The sequence below is a fragment of the Meles meles genome, chromosome 6 (assembly GCF_922984935.1).
Source record: "Meles meles chromosome 6, mMelMel3.1 paternal haplotype, whole genome shotgun sequence".
Taxonomy (NCBI): domain Eukaryota; kingdom Metazoa; phylum Chordata; class Mammalia; order Carnivora; family Mustelidae; genus Meles; species Meles meles.
The window spans coordinates 23954728-23978052 of record NC_060071.1 but is presented as its reverse complement, the minus strand read 5'-3'; the positions used below and the strand labels follow the sequence as shown (position 1 = coordinate 23978052).

Here is a 23325-nt window from a genome sequence, read left to right as displayed (position 1 = left end):
AATGGGTAGAAGATATGAACAGAATTTTCTCCAAGGACATACAAATGGTCAACAGACATATGAAAAAAATGTTCCAGATCACTCAACACCAGGGAAATACAAATCAAAACCACAGTGAAATATCGCCTCACACCTCGCATAATGGCTAAAAATTAACAAGTCGAGAAACAACAAACCCTCTTACACTGTTTGTGGGGATACAAGCTATTGTAGTCACTCTGGAAAACAGTATGCAATTTCCTCAAAAAGTTGAAAATAGGGGCACCTGGGTGGCTCAGTGGATTAAGCCTCTGCCTTTGGCTCAGGTCATGATCCCAGGTCCTGGGATCGAGCCACACATCAGGCTCTCTGCTCAGCAGGGAGCCTGCTTCCTCCTTTCTCTCTGTCTGCCTCTCTGCCTACTTGTGATCTCTCTGTCAAATAAATAAAATCTTAAAAAAAATAAAATCTTAAAAAATAAAATCTTAAAAAAAAAATCTTAAAAAAAATTAAAAAAAAAAAAAGTTAAAAATAGAGCTACTCTATGATGCAACTCCACTACTGGGTATTTACCCCAAAGATACAAATACAGTTATCTGAAGGGGAAGCTACACTCCAATGTTTGTAACAGCAATGTTCATGATATCTAAACTATGGAAATAGTGCTCATGTCCATTCAAAGATGAATGGATAAAGATGTGGTGTACATGTGTGCGTTCACACACATACGCATGTGCAAACACACAGGAATACTATTCAGTCATCAAAAATGATATCTTGCCATTTGCAACAATGCGGATGTAACTAGAGGGTATTAGGCAAAGTGGTATTACTCAGAGAAGGACAATTATCACAGGATCTCACTCATGTGGAATTTAAGAAACAAAACAGAGGATCTAGGGGAAGAGAGGAAAAAATAAAGATGAAATCAGAAATGGAGAGAAACATAAGAGACAAGCATAGGAAACAAACTGAGGGTTGCTGGAAGGGAGGGGGTGAGGGGATATATGTTAAGGAGGGCATGTGATATAATGAGCGCTGGGTATTATTTAAGACTGATGAAGCATTGAGCTCTACCTCTGATACAAGTAATACATTATAAGTATTATGTATAGTACATATTAACATACTATGTATAGTACTATATTAATATAGTAATATATGCATTACTATATGTAATTAATTGAATTTAAATCTTAAAAATCCTAATAAAGAGACAGAGGACAATAGTATATTACAATAAAAGGGACAACCCAACAGGAAAATACAGAATTGTAAATATTTATGCACCCAATATTTGAGCACACAAGTACACAAAACATCAAAAAATCAAAAAGGAACTATTTGATAGTAATACAGTAATAGGAGGGCACTTTAATAATGCTGAGATACAGATCATCTAAACAGCAAATGAACAAGGAAACACTGACTTTGAAGATACACTGCGCCAGACAGACTTAAGACATATATGTAAAACATTCCATCCTAGAAAAACAGTACACTAATTTTCTTCAAGTGCATACGTTACATTCTCTATTATAGATCACATGGCCACAAAATATACCTCAAATTCAAAAAGATCAGAGTTATATTATGCATCTTTTCTAACTACAACACTCTGGAATTAGAAATCAACAAGAAAAATCTGGAAGACCACAAATATGTGGATATTAAAAAACATGCCACTAAACAAGTGGGTCAAACAAGAAATTAAAGCAGAAATCAAAATGTACACAGGAAGAAATTAAAATAAAAACCCCTGGAATGAAACGAAAGCTGTTCTAAAACAGAAAGGTTTATAGCAATACAAGAACCAAGAACCAAGAAAAATCTCAAACAACTAAATTTACACCTAAAGGAATTAGAGTAGAAAAAACAAAGCTAAAACCTGGCAGAAGGAAATAATATAGACAAATACAGATAGCAGAAATGATATATATTTTAAAATAATATAAATTGAAGAAATAAGCAATATAAAAACTAAAAGAATAATGTGACAAATCAATGAAAGCAAAAGCTGGTCCAATGAAAAAATCTCCCAACAAAGTCCAGAACCAGATTGCTTTACAGGTGAATTCTACCAAACATTTAAAGAGTTAATACTGGGGGGCCTGGGTGGGTCAGTGGGTTAAAGCCTCTGCTCAGCAGGAAGCCTGCTTCCCTTCCTCTTTCTCTGCTTGCCTATTTGCCTACTTGTAATCTCTCTCTGTCAAATGCATAAATAAAAATCTTTAAAGACTTAATTCTTATGCTTCTCAAACTATTCCAAAAAAAAAAAAAAAATAGAAAAGAAGCAAAACTGCCAAAATTCCTTCTCCAAGGAGAGCATCACCCTGGTGACAAAGCTAGACAAAGACCTCACTGAAAAAGAGAACTACAGGCCAATTATCCTGTGAACATGAATGCAAAAATCTCAATGAAAAAGTAGCAAAACAGGGCACCTGGGTGGCTCAGTGGGTTAAAGCCTCAGCCTTCGGCTCAGGTCATGATCCCAGAGTCCTGATATCAAGTCCCACATCAGGATCTCTGCTCAGCAGGGAGCCTGGTTCCTTCCCTCTCTCTCTGCCTGCCTCTCTGCCTACTTGTGATCTCTGTCTGTCAAATAAATTTTTTAAAAAAGTAGCAAAACAAACCCAACAATACATTTAAAAAAATCATTCACCACAATCACGTGGGATATATCCCTGGGCTGCAAGTTTGGTCCAAAATTTACAAATCAATCAATCTGATAAATCCACACTGACAAAATAGAAGAACCATATGATCATTTCAATAGATGTAGAAAAAAAATATTGGGTGGCTCAGTGGATTGAGCCTCTGCCTTCGGCTCAGGTCATGATCTCAGGGTCCTGGGATCGAGCCCCGCATTGGGCTCTCTGCTCCGCGGGGAGCCTGCTTCCCCACTCTCTCTCTCTGCCTGCCTCTCTGCCTGCTTGTGATCTCTCTCTCTGTCAAATAAATAAATAAAATCTTTAAAAAAAAATATTTGACAAAGTAAAACATCCATTCATGCTAAAAAACAACCTTCAACAAAGTAGGTTTAGAGGAAACATACCTCAATATAATAAAGGCTATACAGGAAAAACCTAAAGCTAGTACCTTCGTCAACGGGGAAAAACAAACTTTCTTCTATAGTCAGGAACTAGAGAGGGTTGCTCACTGTCACCTGTTATTTACCATAGTACTAGAAGTCCTAGCCAGAGCAACCAACCAAAAGGAATCCAAAGTGTAAAGAAAGGCAAATATTTTTCACTCTTTGCAGATGACATGATACTCTATATTGAAAACTCAACAGACACCACTAAAAACCTGAAAGGATTGATGCACAAACTCAAGTATTTGAGTCACAGTATATAAAAACCAAAGTACAGAAATCTGTTGCTTTTCTCTATGTCATTAATGAAGCAGTACTAAGAGAAACTAAGAAATCAATCCCATTTAGAACTTCACCAAAGACCACATAACTAGAAATAAAGCAAACCAAAGATGTGACAGACTGTGGAGGCCAAGAAAAACAAGGCTGCACCCACCTCGAGTCTAGCCCTGACATAAGTAACGCCATCTTGACAAAGCAAAAGCTGGCACCTTGTACCCCCTCTCCTCCCACTCACCTCCCCTTGGTAGTTATGTGTGAACAAATAGTTAACTTGCAGAAATCGCAATCCTGCAAGACAGGAGTCTCCCTCAGTTTACATGTGTCCTAGTGCTAAATCTCACTAACAAGGATGTTTGATAGGAGGAATGTGACATTCCACCAGGAAACTCCCAATTGTCTTCATGTTAGTGCCTCATTAGAGGGAAAAACGGCCTTGGCTTGATAACAACCAGGCCTCCAATATCCTGGCAGTCTTCTTTACCCTGATAGCCCTTCTGAATATCCCCTTTGTCCTCATCCACCTACGAGTCCACCCCTACTCTGCCTTTAAAAACTCTGACTGTAATCTGGTTCGGGGTCCAAGTCCCTACTCCGCTCTGTCGGGTATACTTGGGCCCAAGCTTAAGCTTGTCAAATAAACCCTCATGTGATTGCATCGGTGTTGGCTCCTTGGTGGTCTCTCGGACGCAAAAACTTGGGTGTAACAAGACTATTCTCAGAAAACTATAAAATACTGATGAAAGAAATTGAAGAAAACACAAAGAAATTGAAAAACATTCAACACTCATGGATTAGAAGAACAAATACTGTTAAAATGTGTTAGGTATCCAAAGCCATGTACTCGCTTACTGCCATCCCTATCAAAATACCACCCATATTGTAGTGCAGGGGTGGCTCGGTGGGGTAAGCCTCTGCCTTTGGCTCAGGTCACGATCTCAGGGTCCTGGGATTGAGTCCCACATCAGGCTCTCTGCTCAGCACAGGAGCCTGCTTCCTCTTCTCTCTCTGCCTACTTGTGACCTCTCTCTCTATCAAATAAATAAGAAATCTTAAAAAAATAATACTACCTATATTTTTCACAGACCTAGAATAAACATCCTATAATTTGTATGGAAGCACAAAAGACCCTGAATTGACAAAGCAACCTCCCAAAAAGAAAGCAAAGCTGGAAGCATCACAATTCTAGATCTCAGGTTACACTGCAAAGCTCTAGTAATCAAACCGGTGTGGTATTAGCACAAAAATAGACACATAGAAAAGTGAAATTAAAAAGAAAATAAACCCAAAGTTTATGATCAATTAATCAACAAAGCAGGAAATAATATCCAATGGCAAAAGGGGGTCTCTTCAATAAATATAATGGGGAAAACCGTAGACAGCAACATGCAAAAGAATGAAACTGGACAACTTTCTTACACCATACACAAAAATAAATTAGAAATGGATGAAATCCCTTAATGTGAGACTTCAAACAACAGAAATTCTAGAGGAGGGGCGCCTGAGTGGCTCAGTGGGTTAAAGCCTCTGCCTTTGGCTCAGGTCATGATCCCAGGGTCCTGGGATCAAGTCCTGCATCGGGCTCTCTGGTCAGTGGGGAGCCCGCTCCCCCCCACCCCAATCTCTCTCTCTGCCTGCATCTCTGCCTACTTGTGATCTCTGTCTGCCAAATAAATAAAATTTAAAAAAATTTCTTGAGGAGAACACAGGCAATAAATGTGCTGACATCAGCTGAAGCAATTGTTTTTCTAGAAAAGTCTCCTGAGGCAAGGGAAACAAAAGAAAGAATACACTACTGGGAAAACATTAAAATAAAAAGTTTCTCAGGTGCCCAAGTGGCTCAGTTTGTTAAGCCTCCAACTACTAATTTTGCCTGAAGTCATGGTCTCAGGGACATCAGATCTGAGCTGAGCATGGAGCCTGCTTAAGATTCTCTCACCCTCTTCATTTCCCTTCCATCATTCTCACTCTCCTGCTCTTAAAAAAAATAAAAAATAAAAATAGAAATCTTCCATACAGTAAAGGAAATAATCAACAAACTAATGGGCAACTTAATGAATGGAAGATATTTGCAAATGATACATCTGATGAAGAATTCATTATCCTAAATATATAGTCATATAACTAACCACCCAAAAATCATAATAGCAAAGACATGAACAGACATTTCTCTAAAAAAGACATACAGATGGCCAACAGACACATGAAAAGATGCTTTTTATTCATCATCAGGAAAATGCAAATCAAAATTACAATTATGCATCACCTCACATGGGTCAGAATGGCTAAAATAGACAACATAAGAAACAGCAAGGGTTGGGGAAGATGTGGAGAAAACAGAACACTCTTGCCCTTTTGGTGCAATGCAAAGTGATGCAGACACTCTGGAAAACAGTATGAAGACTCCTCAAGAAGTTAAAAAATAGGGCTCTTTGGGTGGCTCAGTTGTTAAACGTCTGACTTTGGTTCAGCTTCCTGCTCAGTGGGAAGCCTGATTCTCCCCTCTAACTCCCCCTGCTTATGTTCCCTCTCTGGCAGGCTGTCGGTCAAATAAATAAAATATTAAAAAATTTAAAAATTAATAAAATAGAACTACCTTATGACCTATGAATCACACTACTGGGAATTTACCCAAATATTACAAAAGCACTAAACCCCTAAGTTTTTTGCAGCATTATTTACAACAGGCAGGTTAAGTAAGCAGCCATGTATCCACTGACTGACGAATGGATACAGATGTGCGTATGTGTTTATATCATTTATATGACAGAATATTACTCAGTTATAAAAAATAATTAAACTCATTTGCAACCACACGGATCGAGGTTGAGAGTACTATATTAAGTGAAATAAGTCAGTCATAAAAAGACAAATACCATATTCTTTCACTCATAGGTAGAATTTAAAAAGCAAAGTAGCAAACAGAAGAAAGGGAGAAACCAAAACTCTTAACTCTAGAGAAAAAAAACCTAATGGTTATTAGAAATGTGGGAAGGGACAGGAATTGAGGGCACTTGTGATGAATGCTAGGTGATTCCTGAATCACTATATGGACACTCGAAACTAATTTAACCCTGTACCTTAACTATACAGGAATTCAAATTTAAAAATTTTTATTTTCAGGAACCTGGGTAGCTCAGTGGCTAAGTGTCTGCCCTTAGCTCAGGTCATGATCCCAGAGCCCTGGAATTGAGTCCCACATCAGGATCCCTGCTCAGTGGGGAGCTTCTCCCTCTGCTTCTCCCTCTCCCACACTTCCTGTTGGTGTTTCCTCTCTCAATGTGTCCCTGTCAAATAAATAAAATGAAATATTTTAAAAAATAAAAAATAGTGGCATCTGGGTGGCTCAGTGGGTTAAAGCCTCTGCTTTCGGCTCAGGTCATGATCCCAGGGTCCTGGGATCAAGCCCCACAGCGGGTTCTCAGCTCAGCAGGGAGCCTGCTTCCCTCCTCTCTCTCTCTGTCTGCCTCTCTACTTGTGAGCTCTCTCTGTCAAATAAATAAAATCTTTTTAAAAATTAATAATAAAAAATAAATAAAAATTCATAGTGTTCTCATATTAAAGAATTATATTGTATATAATACATTGTATATTGAAAATATTCCTGTAATAAGTAACCAATGAGGGGCACCAGGATGACTCGGTCATTAAGCATCTGCCTTCATTCAGCTCAGGTCCTGATCTCAGTCTCCTTCTCAGCAAGAAGCTGGCTTTTCCCTCCCCCACTCCCCCTGCTTGTGTTTGTTCTCCCTCTCTCCCTCTCTCTCTCTCAAATAAATTACTATATAAATAAAATGTTTTCAAAAAATGATTTAATGAGGAAAGAATTAATAAAACCAATATGGTATGTCATTTACACCTAGCTATCACAGAAAATGTAGGACATTATAGCCTACGATAAGGATGTCATAAACTATTTGGAGAATCTACAAATGTAATAGTTTTAAATGGCAAGTAGCCTGATTTCTTCCAAATATAAACAGAACAAAATATTTTTTTAAAAAGGGCTGCTACAGATTCAAGGAATTATTCATTAACAAGCCAAGTAGAATGGAATACATGATTATTCAAGTGCTGATTTGAATGTAAGTATTGTTAAAACATATTACATTTGAATAGATTTTATTTTACTTGACAGAGATCAAGTAGGCAGAGAGAGCAGGAAGCAGGCTCCCTTCTGATGCAGAGATGCAGGGCTCAATCCCAGAAGGCAGAGTCTTTAACCCACTGAGCCACCCAGACACCCCTGAATAGTATTGTTTTATCTAGAAATACCTCTAAGTACTTTATATATCCCCCTGCGATACACTATAATGATTTATTACTATATATTTTTCAGCAGGTAGCATAATGATTATCCTTTACAAGTAATGGGATCCCCAAATGAGGAAATACAACAAAATACATTGAGAAGACATTTTAAAAGCGATGTAAGCCTTAATTATTATTTCTAGGATAAGACACGAGAAAATCTAAGTACATATTCACCTTCAATTTTGGACATAGTATAAAAAATGATCGTGAACCACTGACAGAATGGTCAAATATTCAATATGAAAAGAAACAAAAAGAAAATTGAGGTCAGGACACGGATAGCAAGTCCTATTAATAAGACTAAGTTGGTCCCTAATGGAGATAGAGATACAGACCTGTAACAATAGTGAACTTGTCACAATTACTTACAGTGCTTTGTATATGAAGACACTTCTTTCTACGTACCCGTCATGTATTTAAAAGTCTGAGCTACACTTTTGCCATGGTCTACCACAGATATATATATCTAAGGTATACTATATATACATATATATAAATTTTCTATATATAGAATATGTAATAGTCAATATTCTCTATACAATATAAGACTGTATATAATATTCAATATATATATGTGTGTGTGCATATATATATATATATATTCTATATAATTCTGTAATGTTTATATAGTTACACAGGTATGTGCCAGAGAATACAGGAAAGAGAGAGACAGAGAAAACCTCAAGGTAGAAATAACATGTATATTAGTCCTAACAATGCACTTAATACACTAGAAATAGTGGGTAAAATCAATAGGAATATAAAAGAAACAGAAAAATTAAGTTCCTGTCTTAAGTCTTCACTTCCAAATGAAATGAATTACAAAATATCAAGTATTTTTTACATATTTAACACATGAAACAAAAAAGCAAGGGAAAATGTCCTATATTAAGAGAGAGAAAAAGATTTAATATTAAGACTAGATTATTAAAAATAACCAAATATAAGATAAAAATGGCCTAGATAAAAATGCATGGTCCCAGCTTGGATCCAGATTTTGCAATTCTTATGGTATCCTTGGACCAACTCACACATTTACATGAGAATTTATTTTAAACTCATTAAGGGATTCTACTTAGTAACAATAGACATATGATGTTATAGTTATTTACATTTCTATACACATGCAGAAAACTCAAGATTGAAATTTCTTGGGATTTGTAACTTTAAAAATATGGCAAAATACTGAAAATTATTCATCTCAGTTGCTCAGTATGTTTAAGTTCATTATTATGATTATATACATATATATAGGTAATTTTTTTTTTCGAAGATTGTATCTATTTTATGAACAGAGAGAGAGAGAATAGGAGCAGATGCAATAGCAAACAGAGGTGGAGGGAGACACAAAGAGAGCACAAGCAGGCAAAGTGGCAGGGAGAGGGAGAGGGAAAAGCAGGCTCTCTGCTGAGCAGGAGCCCAATGGAGGACTGAATCCCAGGACCCTTGCATCATGACCTGAGCTGAAGGCAAAAGGTTAATTAACTGAGCCACCCAGCTGCACATGAATATGAAAATTTTTATAATAAAAACAACCCAATCCTCAAAGAGTTCAACATGATAATACCCATGGCTCCTAGCAAATTTCTTAGATATATACCCAAAGGAATTCTTGTATTAATGTGGTTTATCACATTTATTGATTTACAGATGTTGAACCATCCTTAAAGCCCCAGAATAAATCCCACCTGGTTGTGGAGAATAATCCTTCTAAGATACTGTTGGGTACTCTTAGCCGATTACTTATCAGATAAAGGGCTAGTATCTAAAACCTATAATGAACTTACCAAACTCAGTGGGTTAAAGCCTGCCTTCAGCTCAGGTTATGATCCCGGGGTCCTGGGATTGAGTTGGACATCAGGCTCTCTGCTTAGCGGGGAGCCTACTTCCTCCTTTCCCTCTGCCTGCTTCTCTTTTCTACTTATGATCTCTGTCTGTCAAATAAATAAATAAATAAAATCTTAAAAAAAAACTTATCAAACTCAACACCCCAAACAAACAAAAAATCCAGTCAAGAAATGGGCAGAAGACATGAACAGACATTTTTCCAAAGACATATAATGGCCAACATGAAAAAAATGCCCAGCATCACTTTGCATCAGGGAAATACAAATCAAAACCACAATGACAGGAACAGGAGGAGTCAAGATGGTGGAGAAGTAGCAGCCTGAGACTACATCAGGTAGCAGGAGATCAGCTCGATAGCTTATCTAAACATTGCAAACACCTACAAATCCAACGGGAGATAGAAGAGAAGAAGAACAGCAACTCTAGAAACAGAAAATCAACCACTTTCTGAAAGGTAGGACTGGCGGAGAAGTGAATCTAAAACGACGGGAAGATAGACCACGGGGGGAGGGGACGGGTCCCGGCAAGCGGCGGAGCAACAGAGCACAAAATCAGGACTTTTAAAAGTCTGTTCCACTGAGGGACATTGCTCCAGAGGCTAAACCGGGGTGAAGCCCACGGGGGGTCAGTGTGGCCCCAGGTCCCGCAGGGTCACAGAAGCATAGGGGGTGTCGGAGTGTCGCAGATCTCGCAGGTATTAGAACGGAGAGGCCGGCTACAGAGACAAAGTCGAGGACTGAACTCTCAGCTCCGGGTTACCTTGAACTGGTCGTGGGCTGGGTGAGCTCGGAGAGCGGATGGAGGCTGGGGATACAGGAGTGATTGGGTGCTGTCCTCTGGGGGCGCACTAAGGAGTGGGGCCCTGGGCTCTCCGCTCCTCCAGGCTGGAGACTAGGAGGCCGCCATTTTCATTCCCGTCCTCCAGAACTCTATGGAAAGCATTCAGGGAACAGAAGCTCCCAAAAGCGAACTGGATTACTTAGTTGGGCCCCCGGTAAGGGTGGTGCAATTCCGCCTCGGGCAAAGACACTTGAGAGTCACTACAACAGGCCCCTTCCCCCCAGAGGATCAACAAAATATCCAGCCAGGACAAAGTTCAACTATCAAGGAAAGCAGTTTCAATACCTAGGACAGCAGCGGAATTCCACTGGAGGAGAAAGCAAAGCACGGAACCCATGGCTTTCTCCCCATGATTCTTTAGTCTTGCGGTTAGTTCAATTTTTTTTCAATTTTTTTTCTTTTTTCTTCTTCTGCTAAATTTTTTAAAATTTTTAACCTTTTCTTTTTTAACGTTTTTTGACTAGTTTATCTAAAATATATATTTTTTCTTTTTTATATTTTTTATTTGTTTTATTTTTTTAATTTTTTCTTTTTTTTTTCTGAACCTCTTTTTATTCCCTTTCTCCCCCCCACAATTTGGGGCTCTCTTCTGATTTGGTTACAGCACATTTTTCTGGGGTCTTTTCCACCCTTTTGGTATTTTATTTGATCGTTCATATCCTCTTATCTGGACAAAATGACAAGGCAGAAAAAATCACCACAAACAAAAGAACAAGAGGCAGTCCCGAAGGCTAGGGACCTAATCAACACAGACATTGGTAATATGTCAGATCAAGAGTTCAGAATGACGATTCTGAACGTTCTAGCCAGGCTTGAAAAAGGCATGGAAGATATTAGAGAAATCCTCTCTGGAGATATAAAAGTCCTTTCTGGAAAAATGAAAGAACTAAAATCTAACCAAGTTGAAATCAAAAAAGCTATTAATGAGGTGAAATAAAAAATGGAGGCTCTCACTGCTAGGATAAATGAGGCAGAAGAAAGAATTAGTGATATAGAAGACCAAATGACAGAGAATAAAGAAGCCGAGCAAAAGAGGGACAAACAGCTACTGGACCACGAGGGGAGAATTCGAGAGTTAAGTGACACCATAAGACGAAACAGCATTAGAATAATTGGGATTCCAGAAGAAGAAGCAAGAGAGAGGGGAGCAGGGTCTATTGGAGAGAATTATTAGAGAGAATTTTCCTAATATGGCAAAGGGAACAAGGATCAAAATCCAGGAGGTGCAGAGAACCCCCCTCAAAGTCAACAAGAATAGGTCCACACCCCATCACCTAATAGTAAAATTTACAAGTCTTAGTGACAAAGAGAAAATCCTGAGAGCAGCCTGGGAAAAGAAGTCTGTAACACACAATGGTAAAAATATTAGATTGGCAGCAGACTTATCCACAGAGACCTGGCAGGCCAGAAAGAGCTGGCATGATATATTCAGAGCACTAAACGAGCAAAAACATGCAGCCAAGAATACTCTATCCAGCTAGGCTATCATTGAAAATAGAAGGAGAGATAAAAAGCTTCCAGGACAAACAAAAACGGAAAGAATTTGCAAACACCAAACCAGCTCTACAGGAAATATTGAAAGGGGTCCTCTAAGCAAAGAGAGAGCCTAAAAGTAGTAGATCAGAAAGGTACAGAGACATTATACAGTAACAGTCACCTTACAGGCTAATAATGGCACTAAATTCATATCTCTCAATAGTTACCCTGAATATTAATGGGCTAAATGCCCCAATCAAAAGACACAGGGTATCAGAATGGATAAAAAAACAAAACCCATCAATATGTTGCCTACAAGAAACTCATTTTAGATGCGAGGACACCTCCAGATTTAAAGTGAGGGGGTGGAAAACAATTTACCATGCTAATGGGCATCAGAAGAAAGCTGGGGCGACAATCCTTATTATCAGATCAATTAGATTTTAAGCCAAAGACTATAATAAGAGATGAGGAAGGACACTATATCATACTCAAAGAGTCCGTCCAACAAGAAGATCTAACAATTTTAAATATCTATGACATATCAGATAAAGGGCTAGTGTCCAAAATCTATAAAGAGCTTAGCAAACTCAACACCCAAAGAACAAATAATCCAATCAAGAAATGGGCAGAGGGCATGAACAGACATTTCTACAAAGAAGACATCCAGATGGCCAACAGACACATGAAAAAGTGCTCCACATCACTCGGCATCAGGGAAATACAAATCAAAACCACAATGAGATATCACCTCACACCAGTCAGAATGGCTAAAATTAACAAGTCAGGATATGACAGATGCTGGCAAGGATGCGGAGACTTCCTCCTACACTGTTGGTGGGAATGCAAGCTGGTGGAGCCACTCTGGAAAACAGCATGGAGGTTTCTCAAAATGTTGAAAATAGAACTGCCCTATGACCCAGCAATTGCACTACTGGGTATTTACCCTAAAGATACAAACATTGTGATCTGAAGTGGCACGTGTACCCGAATGTTTATAGCAGCAATGTCTACAATAGCCAAACTATGGAAAGAACCTAGATGTCCATCAACAGATGAATGGATAAAGAAGAAGTGGTATATATACACAACGGAATACTATGCAGCCATCAAAAGAAATGAAATCTTGCCATTTGCGACGATGTGGATGGAACTAGACGGTATCATGCTTAGTGAAATAAGTCAATTGGAGAAAAGACAACTATCATATGATCTCCCTGATATGAGAACGTGGAGATGCAACATGGGGGGTTAGGGGGATAGGAGAAGAATAAATGAAACAAGATGGGATTGGGAGGGAGACAAACCATAAATGACTTAGGAAGAAATAGAAAACCTGAACAGGCCCATAACCAGTAAGGAGATTGAAACAGTCATCAAAAATCTCGAAACAAACAAAAGCCCAGGGCCAGACGGCTTCCCAGGGAAATTCTACCAAACATTTAAAGAACTAATTCCTATTCTCCTGAAACTGTTCCAAAAACAAAACAAAATCTCACAAAACAAACTGGGGGGTTGCTGGAGGGAGGTGGGGTTGGGAGAGGGGGAGGGGGATTATGGACATTGGGGAGGGTATGTGCTATGGTGAGTGCTGTGAAGTGTGTAAACCTGGTGATTCACAGACCTGTACCCCTGGGGATAAAAATACATATGTTTATCAAGAAAAAAAAAAAAAAAACGATGACTACCCAACTTTTGCAGCAACATGGACGGGACTGGAAGGGATTATGCTGAGTGAAATAAGTCAAGCAGAGAGAATCAAGTATCATATGGTTTCACTTATTTGTGGAGCATAACAAATGACAAGGAGGACACTGGGAGATGGAGAGGAGAAGGAAGTTGAGGGAAATTGGAAGGGGAGGCGAACCATAAGAGACATACAAATGTCTATCAGACACATGAAAAAATGTTCATCATCACTAGCCATCAGGAAGATTCAAATTAAAACAACATTGAGATACCACCTGACACCAGTTAGAATGGCCAAACTTAGCAAGACAGGAAACAACGTGTGTTGGAGACGATGTGGAGAAAGGGGAACCCTCTGACACTGTTGGTGGGAATGCAAGTTAGTGCAGCCACTTTGGAGAACAGTGTGGAGATTCCTGAAGAAATTAAGAATAGAGCTTCCCTATGACCCTGCAATTGCACTGCTGGGTATTTACCCCAAAGAAACACATGTAGTGAAAAGAAGGGCCATCTGCCATCTGTACCCCAATGTTTATTGTAGCAATGGCTACGGTCGCCAAACTGTGGAAAGAACCAAGATGCCCTTCAATGGATGAATGGATAAGGAAGATGTGGTCCATATACACAATGGAGTATTATGCCTCCATCAGAAAGGATGAATACCCAACTTTTGTAGCAACATGGACGGGACTGGAAGAGATTATGCTGAGCGAAATAAGTCAAGCAGAGAGAGTCAAGTATCAAATGGTCTCACTTATTTATGGAGCATAACAAATAACATGGAGGACATGGGGAGATGGAGAGGAGAGGGAGTTCAGGGAAACTGGAAGGGGAGGTGAACCATGAGACACTATGGACTCTGAAAAACCACCAGAGGGTTTTGAAGGGGCGGGGGGGGGGGGGGGGGCGGAGGTTGAGAAACCACGTGGTGGGTAATAGGGAGGGCAGGTACTGCATGGAGCACTGGGTGTGATGCCAAAACAATTAACACTATCATGCTGTAAATAAACAAACAAACAAAAAAAGAGACTATGGACTCTGAAAAACAACCTCAGGGTTTTGAAGGGGCGGGGGTGGGAGGTTGGGGGCACCAGGTGGTAGGTAGTAGGGAGGGCACGTATTGCACGGAGCAATGGGTATTGTGCAAAAACAATGAATACTGTTACGCTGAAAAAAAAAATAATTAATTAATTAAAATCCTAAAAAAAAAAAAAAAACCCACAATGACATACCACCTCCCATCACAATGGCTAAAATTAACAAGTCAGAAAGTGACAAATGTTCCCAAGGATGGAGAGAAAAGGGTTCCCACTGTTGGTGGGAATGCAAGCTGTTGCAGCTACTCTGGAAAACAGTATGGAGGTTCCTTAAAAAATTAAAAATAGAACTATGACCAAGCAATGGGACTATTAGGAATACTAGGTATTTATCCGATTGATACAAACAGAGAGATTTGAATGTATACCTACACTACAATGTTTATAGCAACAATGTCCACAAAATCCAAAATATGCAAAGAGCCCAGATGTCCATCAACAGGTAAACAGATAAAGATGTGGTGCATATATACAAAGGAATATTATTCAGCCATAAGAAAATTGAAATTTGGTATTCGGCAACAATATGGACATAACTAGAATGTATTATGCTAAGCAAAGTAAAAATCAAAAAAACACAAATATGATGTCACTTGTACGTGTAACTTAAGAAATAAAACATGAGGGCGCCTGGGTGGCTCAGTGGGTTAAGCCTCTGCCTTTGGCTCAGGTCATGAGCTCAGGGTCCTGTGATCGAGTCCCGCATCAGGCTCTCTGCTTAGCAGAGAGACGGCATCCCCCTCTCTCTCTGTCTGCCTTTCTGCCTACTTGTAATTTCTCTGTGTGTGTCAAATAAATAAATAAAATCTTTAAAAAAAAAAGAAAGGAAATAAAACATGAACATAGAGGAAGGTAGGGAAAATTAAAATAAGAGAAAATCATGGTGGAAGACAAACTCAAAGAGACTCTTAACTCTAGGAAATGAACTGAGTGTTGCTGGAGGAGAGCTGGGAATGGGGTAACTGGGTGATGGGCATTAAGGAGGGCACAAGATGTAATGAGCACTGGATGTTACATGTAACTGACAAACCACTAAATTCTACCTCTGAAACTTAAAAAAAGTGTTTTGTCAAAAAAAATCACAATTTGTCAAACACCACTGTGTATTAGTTATTACAAGCAACAAGAGTCTAAAATTTGCAGATAAGTTTAACAGTGTTCATAGTACCTTCCCCAACATACTTGCTACATAACACTATGTAATCAAAGTAACATCACTAGCCACAAGGCGTATCAGCAGTATGTGATCTCTAGTGATGAACTGAGAAAGGAGTACCATTTCTGTAGTAATCTTATGCACAACCTCAATTTCAATGACAAAAATCACACAAACCCATATAGAGTAACGTTAATAAATATTCTGTAGACTCTTCAAAAACATCAACATTGTGAAAATAAAAGAAAACTGGGCAACTGCCCCAAGCAAAGTGGCATTAAGGAGACTATGACAACTATCTGCAATCATGGATTATAAAAACATCAGTTAACAGGAATATATCAATTTCCTAGTATAGGTAACTGTATAACACGTATGAAAGATGTTAATATAAGAGGAAGGTAGAGAACAATATACAGTTTTATAATCTGAAAGTTATTTGAAAATAAAAATTAAAAAATTATTGCTAATACTTCTGGTTTACAGTCAATAAAAAATAATACTCCAAATATATTGATAGAACAAGTAAACCAAATACAAAAACCTGACAAAAGCAGAATATAAGCTATTTATTTAGGATATTTTCAGAAATTGCAAAGAAAATTGTAACAATAGGGAAATATTTACGAATATATATACACAACAAATAGACATCCACATTAATACACACACAATGCATATCTCAAGAATGTTCATTTTTAGAAGTTACTTTTTAGCCTAATCAATAATTATAATGGCATGTATAATCACCTATAATCACATATAATACGTGACAAATACAAAACATTTTATTAAACTGTCAACAAATTTTGCATAAATGCCCAAGAAAGGGAAGTTACCTAAAATGACCCATAAGTAAATGAACCTTAAAATAGTAAGATTAATATTCACTGCCACATAAGCGAGGGCTGTTTCTGCTTCCGTATTTCTGTAAGAACCATGAATGAAGAAAGAAAGTCAAAATTCCGGAATTTTAATGAAATGTCACTAGGAAAGTAAACAAAAATAGCTCTTTATGAAAATAAACTAGTTGTACTATTCCCATAACTACACTAACAAAACTATGAAATGACTGGGAATGAATTAAAAAAAAAAAATCACACCAGCAGTTTCCCAACATTAACAATTTGATTAAAAAAAAAAGACAGACATACCTTGCAGATTGATAGGAAGACTCACTTTTAAAGACATCTATTCTCTCCTAATTAATCTATTAAATTTGGTGCAAATGAAATTAAAACTGCATTTTTTTCCAACTTGCAAAATAATTTTAAGCATCAATTGAGAGAAAAAAAATGCGACTATAGAGAGGGAATATTCTGAAAAAAAAAAAAAGAAGAGAAATGAGATAGTTCAATGGAATAGACAAAATCATCAGTAATTTTAAAGTATCAAAAGACAGTAAGGCAAACAAATAGAGTTGCAGTTGATTCTATGTGGGAATTTCTAGGTAACTATGGTGCCATTTAGCTAAGTGGTAACTGCTTAAGTCAAGGTAAATAATCTGCGTAGGTAATGGTTTAAAACCACAGTAACAATTAATGGAAAAAATGAAATGACAGACTAACTGACAAAAAATAGAATACAAAGAATGCATGAGAGTGATGGACACATTTCCAAATAAAAACACAAAACTCAAAAGGCATAAAGCAGAGCATTATATTTGAAAGCACAACTTTTGTACAACAAAAACATCACAGTAAAATGGTGATGAGAACATACAGTATGTAATTCGCAATGCATGACAAATGCATACTAACATACTAACAAACTTAGTCATAAATGATCTCTTAGAAACCATTACAAAAACACTAATATTCTGAGGGAAATGAAAAAGAAAACAAGAGAAGAAAATGAAAAAACAAGTGACTAGGTAAGTTTTAAGGACATATGAGGATGACTGAACTGAACAGTAAGAATAAAAGCAGTTTTTAGTAACACCACATTGTCAAAGATTAAAACTCTGAAAAGTAATGTTTGTACTGTTTAAGAAAACTGAAATCTCATAAACAAATACTGGGAGAAAAATTGATGAGGACAATCTATACCATTTGGGGAAAATTTTTACTTTTGACTCAGAATGTAAACTTTGGGTATACTTAATTCTGAGAAGGTGGAAATACTATGACTATTTTCAACAAATTAGCCAGAGAAATTAAAAATCATTTCTAAATAAATCATATAACTGCCTAGAAAATTTGTAGCTAATATATTGGTCCAAAAGACTACTAGCATAACAATTTGTTCATCAATATACCTGAAGAGTATAAACACAAAACTCCATTAACTGTAGATAATCTTGGAAATTAGAATTAGGAGGGGAAAAACGCATTTAAGAAGTAAAAATATTATCCTTGATAAATTTCTGTGCCTTTTGAAATCTGGAAAAGGGTAATTTTTTTCCAACAATTTAAAATTTACCCTGTAATAAGTGAAAATTATAAATATGTGCACTTTATTCTAATGGGAACACTGAAATGATGCCTTGCAATCACACCATACTGAGCCTCTCTGGGTAATAACATCTCCACCATTCAAGCTCCTGAGATTTAGTCCAATGTCAATTATGAAAACAGTCAACATGCCTGGTTACATTTCCCTCCAATGACATTCTAGGTAATTTTCAAACTTGAGTTTTCTCAGTCCATTTTTTCTGATCTGCGAGGAGTATCCACTCCAACACATGAAACAGAAGTCTCCATACATTATGAAGACTGTCTTTTGGATTTGAAGATGATAGCAGAAGCAATAGCATCAGTTTTTCTGTTTAGTCACCACCTGAGAGACACATTGGGGAATGGGTAAAAGTTAAAAACACACTTTTACATAATTATCACTAGGAGCTAAAAAAATTATGTACAATGAAATGCAACATCCATTAAATTGTGAAGAAAAAACAGATCAAAATTACTTTTGGAATTTTCTATTAAGGCTGGAGATGATAACTACACTCACTGTGTTGACCATTACATAATGCACAGAATTATCTAATCACTATCACTATTCACTACTGATACACCTGAAGCTAATGTAACATTGTCAACTTAAAAAAGCCAATTATTGGTATTCTTTCTTCTCATACATTTCTAATTCTCATGTTATGTTTCTTTTCAGATATGTATTTGAATGATTGCTTGTATCCCTAGATTGTTCATTCACATACAGAATTATTTTACATAATCTGCATGCATTTCTATACACAGGGTAACAACGCCAAAAAATTCCCAAAAAATAACAAATGGACCTCAGTACATTTCGTGATAAAAATGGTATCTGTAAGATATAGAAATAATGGACCTAAGAATTTAAGGTCTAACTTAGATCTAAATCCTCAGATTTATATCCTAACCCATTATTCAAGCTAGCTATCAAAAAATTGTTGAGTAGACACTTCCTCCAAATCTTAACCCTAACCCAGAATAACCTTAAAGTGAAGGCGTTAATCATAAAGCATTTTTTTTTCTTAGGATTACTCATTACTAAATAGAAGATTAAGGACTTCTTGGAGGAAGTACAATATGTAACCTGAACAGACCTCATTCCCCACTAGCTATCACCATAAATTCATTAATCTTAATAAAAGCATAATATTAGCTCCTGTCTAACAAAAGTGTCCCTTCCTGAATCAAATAAGCACTTATCTGTTCTTACAGTAATTTCTCCAAGTGGTATTCCTGGAACCAGAGATCAGAGATGAAGAACCCGTGAATGAATAATACTGCCAGTGAGAGGTCTGATGATATCAATTCTTGCAATTACAAACCAGGAGGGCAGAAGTATGTTTTCATAGAACTATCACCTCCTGACAGGGACAAAAAGAAACACTGTAAGGTAAGGTATAGATCATTCTCATAGAATAGCTAAAGCAGCAGGTTAAGTGGATACTCATCTTGAACTTTGTTGTAAGTCCCTTAATTCTTAGAAACAATTCATCATTAATCAATCCCATAGTTGATGCAACTCTTCAGCATCGGCCATTACTTACCCATACTCTTAAGTTTTTAAATTCCAGTTAGTTAACATACAGTGTACTAGTTTCATATGTACTATTTAGTTATTCAATGCTTTCATACAACACCCCTTGCTCTTCACAAGTGCCATCCTTAATCCCCATCACGTATTTTCTCCATTCCTCCTACCTACTTCCCTCTGATAACCATCAGTTTGTTCTCTCTAGTTAAGAACGTTTCTTGGTTTGCCTCAGACTTTTTCATTCCTTTGCTAGTTTGTTTCTTAAATTCCACATGCATGAAATATATGGTATTTGTCTTTCTTTACTGACAACTATATGACTACAATCCACCTCACTGCAAATGGCAAAGCCTCATTCTTATTTTATGGCTCGGTAACATTCCATTGTTTATTTACCACTTCTTCCTTATCCATTAAGCTGATGGACACTTGGTCTATTTCCATAGTTTGGCTATTATAGACAATGCTTTCATACACATAAACAAGGGGTGCATGCATCCCTTCAAATTAGTATTTTTGTATTCTCTAGGTAAATGCCTCATGCTTCAATAGCTGAATCATATTTTTAACTTTCTGAGGAACTTCCACATGTTTCCAGTGACTGAACCAGTTTGCATTCCCACTAACAGTGCAAGAGGTTTCCCCTTTATTTTGTTTCCATGAACTTCTCCCTTTAACACACTATAAAATTTACCTGCAAAAATTCTGTCCAACTAATGAACAATTGATCATTACCTTTATAATATTATGTCATGATATTTGATTATAAAAGTCATTAACTGAAAGAATACACAAATAATCTCCTATATTCTACGTCTAATCCACATCTCTATTTCAGCAAAAATTATCTTTGGAAAGAATTGATTTTCTCACTAATTCTCAGACATGGTACAATATTCCAAATTCTGCCCCAGTGATATTTTCCTGAGCCTTGCCCAAACCTTGTATTAAAACAGTACTTACTGATCCAGAACTTCTTACCTGTTGTTCCCAGTTAAGACTTTTAGATTAAGGAAGTCCATAGCATGAGGGATATTCCTGATGTCAGTTGTCCTCAGGTTATCTATAAACTTCTTTTCATCATGAATTTCTGATAAGTAAGGATACAATATAGATAGTTACAAGTGAGACACCAGGACACATAAATTAGGATAACTACATAATTATCAGGAGTAATGAAGGGAGATAAATAAGCAGTTAATAGCACAGTAACTTTGTAAAAATTTTCTCACCTTGTCAGTGAAATTTTAACACAAATTTATTGAAATGTCTCTCATGTTTATTCTGAATAATATTAAAAAATGTAAAATTCTACTTGATATCCTTCTGGCAGACTGCCACTAGCACAAAACAAAGTAAAGAAACCATTCTATAATTACTCCCATTAATTAAGAGTAAGTTCCAACTTATTCCAAGAAACTCTCCCTCAAACAATGTGATCTGGCTGGTAACCACAAATACAGCAGTGAATTATGAAAATTTACCCTAATGAGTAGACAGTTCTCCAATATAGACATACAAATAGCTAGCAGATATATGAAAAAATGTTCATCATTAGCCATCAGGGAAATTCAAATCAAAACCACACTGAGATACCTCCTTACACCAGTTACAAAGGCAAAGATTAACAAGACAGGAAATGACAAATGTTGGAGAAGATGTGGATAAAGGGGAACTCTCTTACATTGTTGGTGGGAATGCAAGCTGGTGCAGCACTTTGGAAAACAGTGTGGAGATTACTCAAAAAATTAAAAATAGAGCTACTCTATGACCCTCCCATCGCACTTCTGGGTATTTACCCCAAGGATATAGATGTAGTGAAAACAAGGGCCATATGTACCCCAGTGTTCATAGCAGCAATGGCCACAATAGCCAAACAGAGTCAAGAGCCAAGATGCCTTTCAACAGACTAATGGATACAGAAGATATGGTTCATATATACAATGGAGTATTACTCAGCCATCAGAAAGGCTGAATACCCAAAATTTTATCACCATAGTTGGGACTGGAGGAGATTATGCTGACTGAAATAAGTCAAGCAGAGAAAGTCAATTATTATAAGGTTTCACTTACTTGTGGAACTTAAGGAATAATGTGGAGGACACTAGGAGAAGGAAAGGAAACGTGAATTGGGGGAATCTGCAGGGGAAATGAAGCATGAGAGACTGTGGAAACAAACTGAGGGTTTCAGAGGGTAGGGGGGACGGAAGATGAGTGAGCCTGATGGTGAGTATTAAGGATGGCATGTAGTGCATGGAGCACTGGGTGTTACACACTATGAACAGTTGAACACTATATAAAAACTAATGATGTAATGATATTGTGACTAACATAATACAATACAAAAGTTTCAGTTACTTATTTTAATCATTCATATGATTGTAAACCCAAATACAATTTTTTAGCACCTACCTCATATCCCATCTTCTCCGATATTCTTTTCCTGTATCCCACAATACTGTTTCAGTGTGTAAAACTCTGCTGTACTAGTCTCTAAATCACACGTTCTTCATGATCACTCATAAACTATTCATAATGGCCACTGGGAATACAAAATTGGATATAACAACCCAATGCTCTTAAGACGTCACAGGCAAGGATACAGAAAGGCATGAATTGGTTTTATCTTTTAAATCCTCTTTTGTTGTTTAAATGTTCCTTTTAATACCTTCACAATTTCAAATTCCAAAAGCAGAAGCAGCCCTTCCATTACTCTACACAGTAATGTTAAATTTTTGCCATATGATCTTCCAGACAACTTTCTATTCAACAATTCATATATTCATTTCAGATTGTCAAGTAGCAATATACAGATAATAAACAATGTTTTACCATTTAACTTAAACATGTACAAAAATCTTATGAAAAATGCTTAAATAATCACCATTATATTAACTCTGATGACTAAGCATTACTTAACTCTATAAATCATGGCAGAATAATTACATTCCTTGGGAATAGTAAACATTAACACTTTCATCAGAACAACTAGAAGCACATGGAAACACAGTATTGATGTTTGTTCAAAAAATAACATAATTACAAAAAATATCCACTTAAAACACCCGTTCATATCAGAATATCTTCCAGTGTTTAAATTATATTCATATGATGAATAAGATATAACCTTTATGATCTTTTAGGGATGTATTATTTCAGATACTCCAATTATTTAATACTCAATAAATAACATACTTTCTTCTTTGTAAATTTGAGACTATGGAATAGATGAAATCCCAGCAGCAAGTTATACCACTTCAAATGTTTACACACTTTAATTTCAACTATTATTGCCAAACTGCTGTTCAAAAAATATATTAATTTATATTTTCGTTTATATTCTTTATTTTTTAGAAGACTACCAAGATGCAACACTTTTGACATTTGTTTGACTACGCATAACATACAAATATAACTACACACTGGATATTTTTGATAAGCTCTTAGAATAAAAAATTCATAATCACAGAAATTATTTTCATTTAGATGTACATATACATGGTAACAGAAAACACACAGGAGCTAACCATTTTATATTAAAAATAATATACATTTAGATATACCATGAAGTGGGATTATAG

The 23325-nt window shown here is 36.8% G+C and overlaps 1 long non-coding RNA gene across 2 annotated transcripts in view; it reads right to left on the bottom strand.

Annotated features, from left to right (window-relative positions):
- The window catches only part of LOC123943781, a 57271-nt gene that overhangs the window by 16238 nt on the left and 17708 nt on the right, over window positions 1-23325 (bottom strand). For both annotated transcript variants that reach the window (XR_006818670.1, XR_006818671.1), the window contains exons 3-6: window positions 22157-22286; window positions 20726-20834; window positions 19424-19574; window positions 16927-18550 (exon numbers count right to left, since the gene is read on the bottom strand). This is a non-coding gene — a long non-coding RNA (uncharacterized LOC123943781). The remainder of the gene's footprint in view (window positions 1-16926; window positions 18551-19423; window positions 19575-20725; window positions 20835-22156; window positions 22287-23325) is intronic.